This window comes from Lepidochelys kempii, chromosome 7 (genome assembly GCF_965140285.1).
Source record: "Lepidochelys kempii isolate rLepKem1 chromosome 7, rLepKem1.hap1, whole genome shotgun sequence".
Taxonomy (NCBI): domain Eukaryota; kingdom Metazoa; phylum Chordata; order Testudines; family Cheloniidae; genus Lepidochelys; species Lepidochelys kempii.
In genome coordinates, this window is record NC_136386.1 from 124,906,956 (window position 1) to 124,921,364 (window position 14,409).

Below are 14,409 nucleotides of genomic sequence, written 5' to 3' on the forward strand. Positions count from 1 at the left end.
TCACGGAGTGTGGGGGAGTCCAGGCCCTGCACCCCTCTTCCTGGGATCCACTGAGACTCTCAGCCAGCCAGTAAAACAGAAGATTTATTGGACAACAGGAACACAGTCCAAAAACAGAGCTTGTGGGTACAACCAGGACCCCTCAATCACGTCCTTCTGGGGGAGCAGGGAGCTTAGACCCCAGCCCTGGGGTTCCCTGTGTTCCTCCACCCAGCCCCAAACTGAAACTAAACCCACTCAGCAGGTTCCCTGCTGCAGCCTCCGTCCACATTCCTGGGCAGAGGTGTTACCTCCCCCTCCCCCTCCTGGCTCAGGTGACAGGCTCTCAGGTCTCCCATCCCCAGGGCACATTCCCAGGTCAACACTCCCCCCTCCCTGCTGCGTCACATCATCACATCTCTCCCCCCTTTGAGACTGAACTGAGCGGGGTCACGCTGACCAGTGACCTGGGGAAGTTCGGGGCCCCCTCTCCGGGACAGCGCATCCGCTATCAGGTTGGCACTTCCCTTCACGTGGACCACGTCCATGTCGTAATCCTGCAGGAGCAGGCTCCATCTCAGGAGTTTGGCGTTGGCTCCTTTCATCTGGTGCAGCCAGGTCAGGGGAGAGTGGTCGGTGTAGACGGTGAAGTGCCGCCCGAAGAGATAGGGTTCTAGTTTCTTGAGGGCCCACACCATGGCCAGGCACTCCTTCTCGATGGCCGCGTAGTGTTGCTCCCGGGGTAGCAACTTCTTGCTCAGGTACACGATGGGGTGTCTCTCCCCCTTTTCATCCTCCTGCATTAACACCGCCCCCAGTCCCGTGTCTGAGGCGTCGGTGAACACCACAAAGGGCTTGTCAAAGTCTGGGTTTGCCAGAACTGGGCCACTGACCAGAGCCTTCTTCAGCGCCCGGAAAGCCACCTGGCACTGTTCGGTCCAGACCACCTTGTCTGGCTTCCCCTTCTTGCATAGCTCCGTGATGGGGGTGGCGATGGTGCTAAAGTGGGGCACAAATCTTCGGTAGTATCCTGCCATCCCAATAAAGGCTTGGACCTGCTTTTTGGTGTGGGGAGCGGGCCAGTCTCTGATCACCTCCACCTTGGCTGGTTCCGGCTTTAGGAGGCCGCTCCCCACCCGATGGCCCAGGTAAGATACTTCCGCCATCCCCACCTTGCACTTCTCCGCTTTTACAGTCAGCCCAGCCCCCTGGAGTCGGTCCAGCACTTGTCTAACCTGGGACACGTGGTCCTCCCAGGTCTGGCTAAAGACACAGATGTCATCAATATACGCCACGGCAAAACTCTCCATCCCCCTCAGGAGCTGGTCCACCAGGCGCTGGAAGGTGGCCGGTGCTCCCTTGAGGCCGAAAGGCAGGGTCAGGAACTCATAGAGCCCCAGAGGGGTGATAAAGGCCGATTTCAGTCGGGCATCTGCATCCAGCGGCACTTGCCAGTAGCCCTTTGTAAGGTCCATGGTGGTGAGGTACCGAGCTCCTCCCAGCTTGTCTAGGAGCTCGTCAGGCCTGGGCATGGGGTAGGCATCAGATACAGTGATGGCATTGAGCTTCCGATAGTCCACACAGAACCGGACCGACCCGTCCTTTTTGGGGACCAGCACCACCGGCGAGGCCCAAGGGCTGGCAGATGGCTGGATCACCCCCAAAGCCAGCATGTCCCGGACCTCTCTTTCCAGGTCCTGAGCAGTTTTCCCTGTGACTCGGAAGGGGGAGCATCTTATCGGCGGGTGCGACCCTGTCTGCACCCGGTGGACAGTCAGATTAGTGCGTCCAGGCTGGTTGGAAAACAGCTGTCGGTACGGATGCAGCACCTCCCTGACCTCAGCTTGCTGGGCAGGGGTTAGCTGATCTGAGAGGGGAATTGTTTCCAGTGGGGAACCAGCTCTGGTCCCAGGGAATAGATCTACTAAAGGGTCATCTCCCTGCTCCTCCCACTGTCCACACACGGCCAACACCACATTCCCCCTGGCATAATATGGCTTCATCATATTCACATGGTACACCCGGCGGTGGTGCGCCCGGTTTGACAGCTCCACCACATAGTTTACCTCATTGAGCTGCTTGACGACCTTGAAAGGGCCCTCCCAGGCGGCCTGTAGTTTGTTCTTTCTCACTGGGATGAGAACCATCACCTGATCCCCGGTGGCGTAGGCACGGGCCCGTGCCGTGCGGTCATACCAGACCTTCTGCTTCCTCTGGGCTCTGGCCAGATTCTCCCTGGCCAGGCCCATGAGTTCAGCCAGTCTCTCTCGGAAGATCAGGACATACTCCACCACTGACTCTCCATCGGGAGTGGCCTTCCCCTCCCACTCGTCTCTCATCAGGTCCAGGGGGCCCCTCACCCTCCTGCCATATAACAGTTCGAAAGGCGAAAATCCGGTCGACTCCTGGGGCACCTCCCTGTACGCGAACAGCAGGTGAGGTAAGTACTTGTCCCAATCCTGTGGGTGCTGGTTCATAAAGGTTTTCAGCATCATCTTTAGCGTCCCGTTAAACCTCTCCACCAGCCCGTTGGACTGGGGGTGATAAGCTGAGGCCCAGTCGTGCCGGACCCCACATTTCTCCCACAAGCACCGGAGCAGGGCCGACATGAAGTTGGAGCCTTGGTCTGTCAAGACTTCCTTGGGGAACCCCACTCGGCTGAAAATGGTCAGGAGCGCATCGGCCACGGTGTCTGCTTCAATGGAAGCTAAGGGCACTGCCTCGGGGTAGCGGGTGGCAAAATCTACCACCACCAGAATGTATTTCTTCCCCGACCGGGTCGTCTTGCTGAGAGGCCCCACGATGTCCATGGCCACCTTCTGGAAAGGCTCCTCTATGATGGGCAAAGGTCTCAAAGCTGCTTTCCCCTTGTCCCGGGCCTTCCCCACCCTCTGACAGGGGTCACAGGATCGGCAATACTGCCGGACCGTGGTAAAGACCCCGGGCCAGTAAAAGTTCTGTAGCAACCTCTGCCGGGTGCGCCGGATTCCCTGGTGCCCTGCGAGGGGGATGTCATGGGCCAGGTACAGGAGCCTGCGGCGATACTTCTGGGGGACCACCAGCTGCCTCCTGATCCCACAGGACTCTACTTCCCTTGTGGGAGCCCATTCTCGGTACAGGAACCCCTTCTCCCACAGGAACCTCTCCTGGCAGCCTCTCCTCATGGTCCGTCCCACACTGAGGTCGGCCAGGTCCCTGAGCTTCCGCAAGGAGGGATCTTTCCTCAACTCGGCCTGGAACTCAGCGGCTGGGGAAGGGATGGGGCCCGGTTCCCTCTCGCTGGCCAGGTCCGAGGCCTCCGCCTCTCTGAGCTGTGCCCCTCGGCCCTCCCTCCCCACCAGGGTAGGGTCCTGCGCCTCCGGTGTGATACCCTCCCCGAGGTCAGGGAGCAGTGTCCCTCGCCGGCTCTGGCTACGCGTCACAACCAGGGCGGCCTGGGGCTTGCTTGGCCAGTCCTCTAGGTCTCCCCCCATCAAAACTTCAGTGGGCAAATGGTGGTGTACCCCCACATCCTTGGGGCCCTCCTTGGCCCCCCATTTCAGGTGTACCCTTGCCACGGGCACCTTAAATGGGGTCCCGCCCACCCCTGTCAGGGTCAGATAGGTGTTGGGCACCACCCGATCTGGGGCCACCACCTCGGGCCGGGCCAGCGTCACCTCCGCGCCCGTATCCCAGTATCCATTGACCTTCCTCCCATCCACCTCCAGGGGAACAAGGCACTCTCTCCGGAGGGACAGCCCCGCGCCCACCCTGTAAACTGAGCACCCTGAGTCCAGAGCCTCCAGCCCTCTGGTGGAGCTGGCCTGGGGTACTCTTCCCTCCGGGGCAGGTGGTAAACTGGTAGGCCCCCTTTCCTGGGTCATCTGCCCCTCGTCCAGCTGGGTCCCTACCCAGTTAACCCTGGGTAGGTTGGGTCTGCTCAGTTTGTCCCTGAGCCCGGGGCACTGGGACCGTACGTGGCCTCTCTGGCCACAGTGATAGCAGCTCAGGTCACGTTGGTCCCCTCGAGCGGGTCGGAGGGGCCCGACGCCAGGCGTTCCCCGTGGGAAGGGGTTCTCCCTATTTCCCCGCTGGGAGGCCCCCTGGTGACTCTCTGCATCGGGGGGGGCCTGTTCTTTTGGGACTCCTCCCGGCTACCCGCTGACCGACTGTTCACAAACTCGTCGGCCAGCTGCCCTGCGTGCTGGGGGTTCTCGAGCTTTTTGTCCACCAGCCACAGCCTCAGGTCGGACGGGCACTGTTCATACAGTTGCTCCAGTACGATTAGGTCCAGCAGGTCCTCTTTAGCTCGGGCCCCAGCTGTCCACTTGCGGGCATATCCCTGCATCCGGTTGGCCAGTTGTAGGTAGGTGACCTCAGGCGTTTTACGCTGACTCCGGAACCTTCTCCGGTACATCTCGGGGGTCAGCCCAAACTCACGGAGCAGGGCCTGTTTGAACAGTCCATAGTCCCCTGCCTCCGGCCCTGTCATCCGGCTGTACACCTCCACGGCTTTGGGGTCTAGTAAGGGGGTGAGAAACTGGAGCCTGTCTGCAGGGTCAACCTTGTGCAACTCGCAGGCATTCTCAAAGGCCGTCAGGAAGCTATCTATGTCCTCCCCCTCCTTCCGCTGGGCCAGGAAGCACTTATCAAAGTTCCTTGCCGTCCTGGGTCCCCCCGCACTCACCGCAGCCGCAGCCGGGGCCCCACTGCTCCTCAGCCTGGCCAGCTCCAGTTCATGCTGCCTTTGTTTCTCCTTCTCCTGACGCTCATGTTGACGTTGTTTCTCCTTCTCCTCCTGCTCATGTTGACGTTGTTTTTCATGATCCTCCAGCTCCCTCATTTTCATCTCCCTCTCCCATTCCAGCCGCCTCCGCTCCAGGGATGGGGAGCTCCGCCGGGAGGATCCCCTGCTGGGTGCCGGGGTCAGGGTGCCCTCGGTATTCGCCGGGCTTCCCCCAACCCCTCCCCCGGACATAGGTAGGAAGGGTCTCGGGATGTCCTCAGCAGCAGTCTGACCCCTCCCAGCCCGGTCAGGCCCCAGGGCCCACGCTGCGTCTGCCGGGCGGCTTCCCTCAGGGACAGGGATCTGGTCATCCAAGCGATCCCTCTCCTCCAGCTGGGCAATCAGCTGTTCCTTGGTGGACCTCCCGATGTGCAGCCCCCTCTGCCTGCACAGCTCCACCAGGTCGCTCTTCAGGCGTTTAGCGTACATCTCCCTGCTGGCCACTCGCAGGCCTGGGCAGCTTCCCACGGTTTCCAGGAAAAGCCCCTCGTGTGCCAGTCCTTCTCGAGGTCACCACCTCTTTGCCAGGGTCGAGCTGCAGATTCCTCCGCCCCTGGGACCGCTCGCTGCAATCCCCCGGGGGACCCTGTTACTGCAAAAGTCTTTCTCTCTGGTCACACATTCCCAGGGGTTTACCGCCCCCCGAAACCGTCTCTCTCTGAATCTTCAGCACGCCTGGTCCCCGTCAATTCCCCTTCGTTTTACTGCTCCCCAGTCACTTACTGCAGGAAGCGCCGTTCACGGGGTGCAGTAGATCCCACCGCTGCCACCAGTTGTCACGGAGTGTGGGGGAGTCCAGGCCCTGCACCCCTCTTCCTGGGATCCACTGAGACTCTCAGCCAGCCAGTAAAACAGAAGGTTTATTGGACAACAGGAACACAGTCCAAAAACAGAGCTTGTGGGTACAACCAGGACCCCTCAATCACGTCCTTCTGGGGGAGCAGGGAGCTTAGACCCCAGCCCTGGGGTTCCCTGTGTTCCTCCACCCAGCCCCAAACTGAAACTAAACTCACCCAGCAGGTTCCCTGCTGCAGCCTCCGTCCACATTCCTGGGCAGAGGTGTTACCTCCCCCTCCCTCCTGGCTCAGGTGACAGGCTCTCAGGTCTCCCCTCCCCAGGGCACATTCCCAGGTCAACCCTCCCCCCTCCCTGCTGAGTCACATCGTCACAGTGGGGTAAGGTTTCAGAGGAACAGCCGTGTTAGTCTGTATTCGCAAAAAGAAAAGGAGTACTTGTGGCACCTTAGAGACTAACCAATTTATTTGAGCATGAGCTTTCGTGAGCTACAGCTCACTTCATCAGATGTTTACCGTGGAAACTGCAGCAGACTTTATATACACACAGAAATCATGAAACAATACCTCCTCCCACCCCACTGTCCTAGAGGGCAGGTGTGTGTAGGGGTCTGGACACAGACAATGGCCGACACCCTGTTTCCTGGCCACTGATGGCCTGGGCCCTTCCCCCCTGCAAGGTGAGAGCTAAAGGGTTGGAGACCAAAGGAATCAGGTGAACTCCTGGCCCAGGAAAGGGACAAAGCCCAGAGGAGGAGGGGCTGGAGGGATTTTCAGTTTGGGGCTGGCTGGAGAATGGAGTGAAGGGCAGACGGGGTTGTCTGGCTCCCTGCCCCCCAGCATGGACCCAGCTGAGGGGTCCTGTTCTCTGCACCTACAAGCTCTGTGTTAGACCATGTTCCTGTCGTCTAATAAACCTCTGTTTTACTGGCTGGCTGAGAGTCCCGTCTGACTGCGAAGTTGGGGGGCAGGACCCCCTGGCCCTCCCCGGCCCCCGCCTGGGTGGACTCGCTGTGGGAAGTGCACGGAGGGGCAGAGGATGCTGAATGCTCCGAGGTCAGACCCAGGATGAATCCTGACACATCCGATGAAGTGAGCTGTAGCTCACAAAAGCTCATGCTCAAATAAATGGGTTAGTCTCTAAGGTGCCACAAGTCCTCCTTTTCTTTTTGCGAATACAGACTAACACGGCTGCTACTCTGAGACTCAGGAAGGTGGAAGCTGTGTGAGCTGTGTGTCCTGCAGACAGGCTGCTCACAGGAAGGCGACTGCCCCAGAGTCCTGCCTGGCTTCATGGGGAGCCGTTCCAGAGCATCGCCCGGGGACTCCGTGACAGTGGCGGAGTTGCGGCGTTACCGAGGGCTCCCGGGCCAGCGGCATGGCTGCAGCAATGCCAAAGGCAGGCCAAGCCCTGGCCAGGCCCCGTTCCCAGCCCCGCATGCCAGGACAGCCCATCTCTCCCAGTCCCAGCAGCGCCCTGAGCATCTCCAGGGCTTTCCCCACGGCCCGACTCAGCCCAGCAGCCCTGCTGTCTGCATGGGGCCCCAGCTGCAGGGATGGTTCCCGCCTGGGGCTGGCCAGGCTGCTGGGGCCCCAGCAGGGAGGGGGAGGGGAAAGGGGGCTGAGCACGCCCCTCTGATGTTTTCTCTGCCAGGCAGTGAGAACAAGGCTGCAGTGAGGCAGCCGGGGCAGGAGGGAGCCAAGTGGCCGCATTCCACAGGCCCAGCACTTCCTGCCCTGGCGGCTGCTGAATGGGCTCTCTGTGTGCCGGGGGCGGTGGGGCAGGGGGCAGGTGCAAGCTGCTGGGAGCTTGGGCACACGCTTGTGCTCCAGGAGGGGCGGGCAGGGCTGGGGGAGGGAGCCAGGCACGAGGGGGTGTGACGAGGCGGGACTGTTCTTATTGTTTCCTCTGAATAGTGTGGGGGTGCCTCAGTTTCCCCTAGACAGTTCTTAAGTCTCTAGGGGGTGGGATAAGGGTGTATGATCACTGCAGAGCTCTAGAGGGCAGGTGTGTGCAGGGGTCTGGACACAGAGAATGGCCGACACCCTGTTTCCTGGCCACTCATGGCCTGGGCCCTTCCCCCCTGCAAGGTGAGAGCTAAAGGGTAGGAGAACAAAGGAATCAGGTGACCTCCTGGCCCAGGAAAGGGACAAAGCCCAGAGGAGGTGGGGCTGGAGAGAGTTTCAGTTTGGGGCAGGCTGGGGACAAGGAGTTAAGTGCAGATGTGGTTGTCTGGCTCACTGGCCCCCAAAATGGACCGGGCTGAGGGGTCCTGTTCTCTGCACCTGCAAGCTCTGTGTCAGACCATGTTTGTGTCCTCTAATAAACCTCTGTTTTTCTGGCTGGCTGAGAGTCACGTCTGACTGCAGAGTTGGGGGGCAGGACCCTCTGGCTTCCCCAAGACCCTGCCTGAGTGGACTGGCTGTGGGAAGTGCACGGAGGGGCAGAGGATGCTGAATACTCCAAGGTCAGACCCAGGACAGGGGAAGCTGTGTCAGCTGTGTGTCCTGAAGACAGTCTGCTCGCAGAAAGGCAACTGCCCCAGAGTCCTGACTGGCTTCATGGGGAGCCGTTCCAGAGCATCGCCCAGGGACTCCGTGACAACTGGTGGCAGCGGTGGGATGTACTGCACCACGCGGGTGGCGCTTCCTGCAGTGAGTGATGGGGGAGCAGTAAAACGAAGGAGGATTGATGAGGACCAGGCCTGCTGAAGGCTCAGAGATGAGCGGTTTCAGGGGGTGGTTAACCCCTGGGAGTGTGTGACCAGCGAGGACTGTGCAGTAACAGGGTCCCCTTGGGGATTGCAGCGAGCAGTCCAAGGGGCGGAGGAATCTGCTGCTCGACCCTGGCAAAGAGGTGGTGACCTTGAGAAGGGCTGGCACACTAGGGGTTCTCCCTGGAAACCGTGGGGAGGTGAGATCACACAGGCCTGTGCATCCAAAACAACTTGGGAAGAGTGGAGTGATGGCCTGTGTCATGGAGTCCCCGGGCGATGCTCTGGAACTGCTCCCTACGAAGCCAGGCAGGACTCTGGGGAAGTCTCCTTTCTGTGAGCAGCCTGTCTGCAGGACACACAGCTCACCCAGCTTCCACCTTCCTGGGTTTGACCTCGGAGCATTCAGCATCCTCTGCCCCTCCGTGTGCTTCCCACAGCGAGTCCGCCCAGGCAGGGTCCTGGGGAAGCCAGAGGGTCCTACCCCCCAACTTCGCAGTCAGACGTGACTCTCAGCCAGCCAGTAAAACAGAAGGTTTATTAGACAACAGGGACATGATCTAACACAGAGCTTGCAGGTGCAGAGAACAGGACCCCTCAGCTGGGTCCATGCTGGGGGTCCGTGAGCCAGACAACCAAGTCTGCCCTTCACTCCATGTCCCAGCCAGCCCCAAACTGAAACTCCCTCCAGCCCCTCCTCCTCTGGGCTTTGTCCCTTTCCTGGGCCAGGAGGTCACCTGATTCCTTTGTTCTCCAACCCTTCAGCTCTCACCTTGGGGGGGGGGGGAGGGCCCAGGCCATCAGTGGCCAGGAAACAGGGTGTCGGCCATTGTCTGTGTCCAGACCCCTGCCCACACCTGCCCTCTAGGGCTCTGCAATGATCATACACCCTTATCCCACCCCCTAGATACTTAGGAACTGCATAGGAGAAACTGAGGCACCCCCACACGATTCAGAGGAAACATTAAGAACAGTCCTGCTTCGTCACAGCCTGTCATCGTCTCCCTCAGAAGGACATTGTAACCCTGTGCAGGAAGAGAGGGTTGAGCATTGGAAAGTTCACCAAAGCAGAGTTAATCGTGCAGCTGGAGGAGGATGACCACTCTAAGGAACAGATTCCTGACCCCAGTGGGGCTATAGCAGGATCTGGGAGCAGCTGGAGTGGGAGCCAGGCATCCCCAAGACTCCTGTCCCCGACCAGACGGGGGTCTTCACGATTGAGTTCCCCATCGGGGGATCGGAGATGGACGGGATTGGAGCTGAGTCCGAGAGAGCAAAAAAACTGTGAGAGACAGCGAGAGCCTGAGAAAGAGCTGCAGAAGCAGCAGCAGCATGAACTGGCGGTGGGGGAGCGGAGAGGCCTAGGGAGAGACTGTGAAGGGGAAGCTGAGGAGGGTTGGCCTGTGCTGCCAAGGGGGCACCCATGATGGGGGTTCTCTGTAACACCCCACCCCAGGAGGTGGGCCACAGTCACTGTCCTCCAGTTGAGGAGGTCACTGGAGGACAGAACCCAGGAGTCCTGGCTCCCAGCCTCCCTGCTCTAATCACTAGGCTCCATACCTTCCCACATGTGGGGCTGGAACCCAGGAGTCCTGACTCCCTGCTCTCCCACTCTACCCACCAGTCCTCACTGCCCACCTAGGGCTGGGATTGCAGAAAAGCCCAGAGTGGCGGCAGGTGGGAGATGCAGACTGGAATGAAAGGGACCAGAGCAAAATACCAAGTGGGGAAAGGCAGGAATTGCTCAGCAGGGGCAGTGGGAAGGGCGGGGGGTGGGTGGGATAGGACCTCTGTGGGACCTGCTCAAGACTCCTCCCTAACCGCAGGGTGAGAGACCCTCTCTCTGCCCTAGGTGCTAGAAGGCTGAACGGCCCCTGGGGGGATGTACCCAGCACCCACCGCTGGCCCAAATCCTGTGCTGGGTGCAGGACAGGTGCAGTCTCACCCTGTGATCCCTTGTGCCTGTGGGGCCAGAATCCTGCTCCCAGCTTGTGGCCAGGCAAGAGACAGGGCCTTCTGCTCAGGCAGCTCTGCCTCGTCTGGAGGCGCAACGTCTGGAGGTGCCAGGCCTTGGGCTGGGCTCCCCTCACAGGGGCCTGAATATCCACGCACCACTGAGACGTCCCAGGCAGGGACTGACCTGTTTGGCCTGGACTGTCCCCTGCCCTCTCACTGCAGAGCCAGCTGCCTGTCACTCAGATCTCTCTGTGCCCAGTGGCAGGAGGGTGCCCAGGTGCTGCCCCCCCCACGGCCCACCATGTCCTGTGGGTGCCTCCAGGGCCCCTGGGTGATGACCCTGCACTAGCTGTCTGAATGCCCATGTGCACTGAGGGAGCTGGGTGCAGGTTGGAGCATCCCCTGGCCACTGGGCTTCCCCCTCAGCTTGGCAGCTGCCTGCCCAGTGGCAGGCTGGGAGAGGGCAGCATTAAGATTGGGCTGGAAACTTACCCAGCACTGGGGCCTGCTTGAACGGCTTCCCTCCTGCAGTGTGGCTAGTGGGAGCCAAGCTTGGAGCATTTCTGAGGAATCTGTACTCGCTGGGGCAGGGGGTGGGGGTGGGTGTTCATGGTGGCTGTGAAATGCTTTGGCCAGGTGCTTAAGAGCCTTTGGTGAGGGACCTTGTCAAAGGCTTTCTGAAAATCTAAGTACACTGTATCCACTGGTTCCCCCTGGTCCACATGCTTGTTGACCCCCTCAGAGAATTCCAGTAGATTGTTGAGGCATGATTTCCCTTTACAAAAACCATCCTGACTCTTCCCCAACATATGGTGTTCATCTATGTGTCTGACAATTCTGTTCTTTACTATAGTTTCAACTCGGGCTGTCGATTAATCGCAGTAAACTCACACGATTAACTCAAAAAGATTAACTGCAATTAAAAAAATTAATCACAATTAATCACACTGTTAAACAATAGAATACAAATTGAAATTTATATTTTTGGATGTTTTTCTACATTTTCAAATATATTGATTTCAATTACACCACAGACTACAAACTGTACAGTGCTCACTTTATACTATTTTCTATCACAAATATTTGCACTGTAAAAATGATAAAAGAAATAGTATTTTTCAATTCACCTCATACAAATACTGTCGTGTGATCTCTTTATCATGAAAGTGTAACTTACAAATGTAGATTTTTTTTTGTTACATAACTGCACTGAAAAACAAAACAATGTAAAACTTTAGCGCCTACAAGTCCACTCAGTCCTACTTCTGGTTCAGCCAATCGCTCAGACAAACAAGTTGGTTTACATTCGCAGGAGATAATGCTGCCTGCTTCTTATTTACTATGTCACCTGAAAGTGAGAACAGGCATTTGCATGGCACGTTTGTAGCTGGCATCATAAGATATTCACATGCCAGATATGCTAAACATTCAAATGCCTCTTTACATGTCGGCCACCATTCCAGAGGACATGCTTCCATGCTGATGATGTTCATTAATTAAATTTGAGACTGAACTCCTTGGGGGAGAATTGTTCGTCCCCTGCTCTGTTTGACCCACATTCTGCCAGATATCTCATGTTATAGCCGTCTTGGGTGATGACCCAGCACATGTTCGTTTTAAGAACGCTTTCACTGCAGACTTGACAAAACACAAAGAAGGTACCAATGTCAGATTTCTAAAGATAGCTACAGCACTTGACCCAAGGTTTAAGAATCTGAAGTGTCTTCCAAAATCTGAGAGGGACGAGGTGTGGCGCATGCTTTCAGAAGTCTCAAAAGAGCAACACTCCGATGCGGAAACTACAGAACCCAAACCACCAAAAAAGAAAATCACCCTTCTGCTGGTGGCATCTGACTCAGATGATGAAAATCAACATGCGTCGGTCAGCTCTGCTTTGGATCATTATTGAGCAGAACCTGTCATCAGCATGGACACATGTCCCCTGGAACGGTGGTTGAAGCATGAAGGGACATATGAATCTTTAGCATATCTGGCACGTAAATATCTTGTGACGCCGGCTACAACAGTGCTATGCGAACGCCTGTTCTCACTTTCAGGTGACATTGTAAACAAGAAGCGGGCAGCATTATCTCCTGTAAATTGTAACCAAACTTGTTTGACTGAGCGATTGGCTGAAGTAGGACTGAGTGGACTTGTAGGCTCTAAAGTTTTACATTGTTTTATTTTTGAATGCAGTTTTTTTTTGTACATAATTTGACATTTGTAAGTTCAACTTTCATGATACAGAGATTGCCCTACAGTGCTTGTATGAGGTGAATTGAAATGGTCCTGCTTTGAGCAGGGGGTTGGACTAGATGACCTTCTGGGGTCCCTTCCAACCCTGATATTCTATGATTCTATGAAATACACTATTTCTATTGTTTTTTACAGTGCAAATATTTGTATTAAAAATAAATAGAAAGTGAGCACTGTACACTGTATTCTGTGTTGTAATTGAAATCAACATATTTGAGAATGTAGAAAACATCCAAAATATTTCAATCAATGGTATTCTATTATTGTTTAACAGTGCGATTAAGCGCAATTAATTTTTTTAATCCCTGGAGAGCCCTAGTTTCAACCTGTTCGCCAGATACTGAAGTCAGGCTCACCAGCCTGTCATTGCTGGGGTCACCTCTGGAGCCTTTTTGAAAAATGGGTGTCCCATTAGCTCTCCGCCAGTCACCTGGTCCAGAGGCCGATTGAAGTGATCGGTTACACACCACAGTGAGCAGTTCTGCAGTTTCACATCTGAGTTCCTTCAGGACCCTTGGGTGAATCCCATCTGGTCCTGGGGACGTATTGCTGTTTATCAGTTTGTTCCAAACCCTCCTCTAATGACCCCTCAGCCTGGGACAGTTCCTCAGATTGTCACCTAAAAAGACTGGCTCAGGTGTGGGAATCTCCCTCGCACCCTCAGCCGTGAAGACCGATGCAAAGAATTCATTTAGTTTCTCCGCAATGGCCTTGTGGTCCTTGAGTGCTCCTTTAGCATCGTGATTCTCCAGTGGCTGTTTGCCAGGCTTCTGAAGTACTTAACATTTTTTGAGCCTTTTGCTCGTTGCTCTTCCAACTCTTTGGTGGCCTCTTGTATTATACTTTTAAAACTATCAGTGGATGTCTGGAACACAGCTAGAAAGTCCTTGCTTCACACAGAACTCAGAAAGTTACAGCATGCTTGGCCCATTCTGGTTACCCCAGCCAAGCGGTGTCCACCCTTGCCTCCTGCTCTGTCCCTCTGTTCAAATTCCCGGGCCTGTCCCAGCTGGCCCCTCCTCAGCCCTTTGTCCAGCTGGTCACACCTGGCTGGCTTCCTGCAAGGGCGGGACCTTGATGGCCCGTAGCTGCTAGGTACCAAATGTCCCAGTGATTGGATTTGCCATTGTCTTCATGGGCCCCCCCATAGACCTGGGCCCCCAAACCAGAGACAGCCAGGCGACATTCCCACCTCTGTTGTAGCCTGCCCAGCAGCCCGAGACTAAACGGCCTTTTCCCACCACCTACTTATCCATGCAGCAACTAGGGGAAACTGAGGCACACCCAGTTTTCATACAAAGGAATACAGGAAATGTCCACCCCGCCACAACAAGCGCTCAGTTGTCTGCCTGCAGGCGATGTAATTGAAGAGGGCTCTTTCTACCTCTCCAGCCTCTCCTCCTCACTAAGACCTCGAGAGCCCCGTGAATGGATCTCCCCGAGGGGACGCCTCTGTCCCCACCCCCTGCTCCTCTCTGCCCCTCAGCTTCCCCCAGGCCCTCGCCTAAAACCTGCTCTAGGACCCTTTGGTTGCCAGCGAGCTGGGGCTGGCGTGGTCCAGGTGGAGCCCGCCCCTTCTGCACAGGCGCCTCCTTTCCCAAAACATTCCCCTGACTCCCTCCTCCCCAGACCCTCCTCCGCCCGCGCCCCGAGGCCCTGGAGCGCTGCCGGGGGGCTCCCCTGCGCCCGGCACTGGGGGCATTCACGGGGGGCAGGGACGCCTCCCCGCCCGTGGGGGGCCAGCCCAGCCGGGCCTGAGGCCCCCTCCCCACTGGCGCCCGGGGCCGGCCCAAGGACCCCCCCCGGCGGCCCGGGGTTCGCGCCCCCGCGCTGCTGCCCACGCCGGGAGCCGCCCGAGCCCGCCCGCTCCCCCGCAGAGCCCGGCGGGCGTCGCCACCCGCTTCCCCTGCACCGGCCGCCCCGCCCCGCCAGGGGTCCCACCCCA